The sequence below is a fragment of the Musca vetustissima genome, unplaced genomic scaffold (genome assembly GCF_032173495.1).
Source record: "Musca vetustissima isolate MV318-11 ecotype Yass unplaced genomic scaffold, APGP_CSIRO_Mvet_v1 utg271056, whole genome shotgun sequence".
In the NCBI taxonomy this organism is placed as follows: domain Eukaryota; kingdom Metazoa; phylum Arthropoda; class Insecta; order Diptera; family Muscidae; genus Musca; species Musca vetustissima.
In genome coordinates, this window is record NW_026878092.1 from 5,372 (window position 1) to 10,742 (window position 5,371).

Sequence of the window (5,371 nt, forward strand, 5' to 3'; positions counted from 1 at the left end):
ACCTTTATATCCAGATGATTTCCGAAAAGATGGATCGATATTAATAAATATATTTCATACCCTACAACGTGTCGGATATGCCCAAAGTACTGAAAAATTGCGGACCGGTAATATGTGGGCTAGGCCAAAAAATGGCCCGATAGCTTGGAATTCGCAATTTTTCATCGCATTAATACCCTCAATGTCCATAATTTTAAAGAAAAATATGTAGACCGTCATACCACAGTGCTTGAGTACTGCATTTGTCACATGCCCTCCTTGAAAATTGGAAATGAAACTCCATTATCACCAACAACAACAATACAACAAAAGCGTCACACTTCTTTTTTTCGCCTGTACCCCTCCTCCGCCAACGCCAACCAATTGATGGATTGATTGCAATATATGATGATATAGCATATAGATGTCGGTATGTACGTCCGTCCGTATATCGATTGATATATTTGTTTAAAGGCACACACCGAAGAACAACGAACGAACGAAACGACACACTACATATTGTGTAAACATTCAAAACGGAGTTTGACATACTTGAGAAATGTTTGAAATGCAAACACATTCCATGATGACGACCGACGACGACAATGATGACTGCCTGGATACTAAATCGATTCCATTGATGATGATGGTGATGGCGGTATGTCTTGCTGGTTGATTGCCATGAGTTGATTGCTTTCATAGATTGATTTGATTGGACGAATGAAGCCCTACCTACTACCAACTTCGTGTAACCATACAACTGTAACATTTCTTATTATTATTCGTTTGATATTTTTATGTGTGGCACCAAAGGGGATGGGTGGGGAAGTGGTATGAGTGTCACATATATTGCCATAGGAAAAAAATGTAATCATTCACTTGAGCAATGTATTGAATTTATTTGATATGTTATCGTTCAAAAATACACGGAGGATAACGGAAGTTATCTCCTTGTTTGCTAAAGTTGAAAAAGGAATAATATAGCGGAAATTGAATTTCGCGTAAAGCTATATTGTCATGAGCCAAAAGAACGGTTTAATAGCATTATATAAGTGAATATATATATATATATTCTAAATACTCAACGTTTATGCCTCAGATAGCCCTTGGTTTAGTCCATATTTAAAAATCCACATTTTTTGCCAGATAGTCCTTGGAATATTATTAAAAAAATCATAATTATTGCCATTCATTGGAAAAATATTCTTTAAAAATTCACGCATATTGTCCAGATAGTCCCTAGAAAATATTCTTCAAAAATCCATTTTTTGTCCTGCTAATCATTGGAAAAATATTCTTCAAAGATTGAAAGTCTTATAGTCATTGAAAACTATTCGTTAAAGATCCCACGATTACTGTGTCTTCGAAAATACATTTTTTGAATCATCAACGCTTCTTGTACTGAATGCCATTGGAAAAAGATGATTAAAAAATGCCACGAATAACGCCTTGATACTCCTTAAAAATATATGCTTAACAAACTCCACACCTATTTAAAAATCCATATTTATTGACAGATAGTCCTTGGAAAATTATTAAAAAATCCATAAATATTGCCCCGATAATCATTGGAAATATTCTTCAAAAAATCAATTTTTTTGTCCTGCTGATCCTTCAAAAATATTCTTTAAACATCGACTAAAGTTATAGTACTTGAAAAACTATCCATTAAAAAGATTAAGAATAGTATTCTTAAAAAATCGTTGAAAATTAGACGCTTCTTGTGCTGAAAGTCAAGAAGTCCTTCCAAATATATTCTGAAAAATCCACGCCTTTTGGTATAAAATTCCTGAAAAAATATTTGAAAAAAAATCCACACCTTTTGGTCTGAATGTCCTTGAAAAAATTTAACGGCAGCAATATTTTTGACCACAAAGTTTGCATGCGTGCGTGTGTGTGTGAGTGTTTCAGATATCTTGTCACTTTTATCTCCCCTCTTAGATCCGTTAAACATTGTTTGTTGCCGCTATGTGCCGCACATGTGCTGCTGTTTGTTGAAGAACCCACACGCTTTTGAAGTACAACACACGAAACATTAAATGCACGACCGACTGCCAAACGGACGGACGGACGAATGTACGCTGGAACGTATGAAAGAATCGACCACATGCGGCAAAAGATATGATACTGTATGTCAATACAAACATTAGATTGGGTTGAGGGCTTCCGAAATTTAAAAATGTGAAATAGACAAATTTGAGGATCCTCTTTGATGTCCAAAGGTCTTCTGTCTATAGAAGACCTTAAAAGGTCTTCTGTCTATAGAAGACCTTCAAAGGTCTTCTGTCTATAGAAAACCTTCAAAGGTCTTCTGTCTATAGAAGACCTTCAAAGGTTTTCTGTCTATAGAAGACCTTAAAAGGTCTTCTGTCTATAGAAGACCTTAAAAGGTCTTCTGTCTATAGAAGACCTTAAAAGGTCTTCTGTCTATAGAAGGCCTTAAAAGGTATTCTGTCTATAGAAGACCTTAAAAGGTCTTCTGTCTATAGAAGACCTTAAAAGGTTTTCAGTCTATAGAAGACCTTAAAAGGTCTTCAGTCTATAGAAGACAGAAGACCGTAAAAGGTCTTCTGTCTATAGAAGACCCCAAAGGTCTTCTGTCTATAGAAGACCTCAAAGGTCTTCTGTCTATAGAAGACCTTAAAAGGTCTTCTGTCTATAGAAGACCTTAAAAGGTCTTCTGTCTATAGAAGACCTTAAAAGGTCTTCTGTCTATAGAATACCTTAAAAGGTCTTCTGTCTATAGAATACCTTAAACGGTTTTTCAACGGTTTTCTGCCTATAGAACCCCTTCAACGGTCTTCTGTCCATAGAGGAACCTTGAAGATCTTCTTTGTACACAACCCTATAAAAATTTCGAATTTTTTTTCGACCCACTCTATTACACTATTTTTACAAACAAAAATTCAAGGTTGCACCCCTGTTTCCTGTTTGTTGGCTACAAAAAAAAAAAAAAAAAAAACACAAAAGAAGAAAAAAAGGAAGAAATACAACAAAAATTTGCTTTTCGTACCAGGTCGGTTGGTTTATCAGTAAGGAAAGGACAGACAGACTGACAAGCAAAAAACTATTCAACATTTTGTGGCTACTAAATTATCTTCAACACGAAACACTCGCCCAATGTTTCCATTTAGTGAAGTTGCAACAATGCAATTGGTTTGGTTCGAAAGGAGGTGGACAGCATGCAGGGACAACGGAGAGAGATCAACTTTTATATCAAGTGGTTGGTTGGACTGTTGTTGCAATGCAATCGAATCTACACCTAACATAACAAATCAAATGGCTTGCCGGTTTGTTGTCTGTCTGGCAGGCAGGCTATGGGTCGTTAGTTTAACGGTCGCCGCAATCAATTGACGGTAACGTTTATTTTCGACTGTTGTCTTTGCCAGGAAATCTAAACACCACCAACAACAGCAAAAAAACGGAGATACTCCACGTGAAGTACCGCTGCCTGCCTGCCTCGCGGTCGATGTGCCTGCCATTGGCTTGTTTAAATAATTAAGGAAGTTGGATACATTGCAATAGATTTCCATTGTTTGCTTCGCTGGCATGGCATGGCCAACGGTATGGGTGGTTTTCCAAAAAACAAAAAAACGGCATTCGTCGATTGGGATGCATGGCATTTGGAATGTTATTTGTCGTGTGTCTTATCAGCAACATTTTAACGTATCACACAATGAGTTGAAAAAAACGGTAGTTGGTGGATGATGTTTCGAAAAAAATCGACAACAGCAGGCGCATTAATTGCAATCCAGACACGCAATTATTGTTTGCCTTGAGAAGAGGGTTGGAGACAATTGTCAGGTTTTTTAATCCAATTTGTAATTGAAAAAGGGGTCCTCTTTTTTTGGTTGACAATTAAAACAATTATAAATGGTTTAATTGCACCCACGGGAAATAAAGGGGACGTTGGGAATTTTCCTAACAAAGTCGGGTGAGTTTATATACATATTTCAGGCCAAACTTATAATCATATTCGTTTTAGAAAGAAATCCATAAAAATCTTATTTTGTTGCTGATATAGTACTTGAAAATAAAATATTTTAGAAATTATTGAAAACCACAAACTCTTAAAAATTTATATTTTTAAATTGTCCTACAAATATTATTCAAACAATCACGATCTGACCCTTACACAGAGTTTTTATTTAAAAAAAACGGCTTAATAGTCCTTGAGAAAATATTTTTGAATATTTACGATTAATGAGTCCTTAAACATTTATTTTAAAAATCAAGCTCTGATTCCTATAAAAATCTTATAGGAATCAGATAGTCCTTTGCCTATAATTCCTTTAAGGAATCCACCATATGGTAGTCCTTGAAAAATCCATGCTTTGATAGTTATTGAAAAAAATCTATAATAAAAAATTGAACACCTGAAAACCCTATCAAAAGTATTAGCAGTCCTTAGAGGACTAAGGAGGATTTTAAAGAGTATTCTTTCAAGAATTATTACAATCCTGGATTTAAAAAATTTTCAAATTTTCAATTACATTTTTGATTTTCATACCTGGATTTTATAATTTATGTTTTTTCGGAATGGATTGGATTTCTTAAAGAATGTTTTTTCAAGGACCATTACAGGCGCGGATTCTTAAAAGAATATTTTTTAAGGATTTTTTAAAAAATATTTTTCAAGGACTATTACAGGCGTGGATTCTTTAAAGAATATTTTTTCAAGGACTATTACAGGCGTGGATTCTTTAAAGAATATTTTTTTAAGGACTACTAGAGGCGTGGATTCTTTAAAGAATATTTTTTTAAGGACTATTACAGGCGTGGATTTTTTAAAGAATATTTTTTTAAGGACTATTACAGGCGTGGATTTTTTAAAGATTATTATTTCAAGGACTATTACAGGCGTTGATTCTTTAAAGAATATTTTTTCAAGGACTATTACAGGCGTGGATTCTTTAAAGAATATTTTTTCAAGTTTGCCTTTGAAAAAAATGTATTTCATTTAATGAGATAAAATATGTTTAAAAAATCCTCTTTTTTTAACCCCACTGTTTATGACGACAACGCTAAATATTGGGCGTATATTTCATGTACTGCAGTTTTTTCTCTTATTTATTTATTTTTTAATCCACACCCAAACAAAAGTTGGCAAAGGCCACGACAACTGGGTGCAACATTCGTTTTGTCTGCTCAGGGTAATTTCATGCATTTAAAAACACATTTGGAAATTTCAATTTCATTTTAAATGCCAACAAATGTTGGTTGGGTTGGTAATCACTGCCATTCGTCCCATCCGTCTGTCCCAATGCAATGGAAAAGGGGATTGTTGAGATTTTCAGAAATACAATGACAGCAACTAAAACACAAACAAAACCTAGGCAAAAAAGGGTGTTGTGAACATCTTCAATTGTTTTTTATTTTTTTTTTTTTTCAA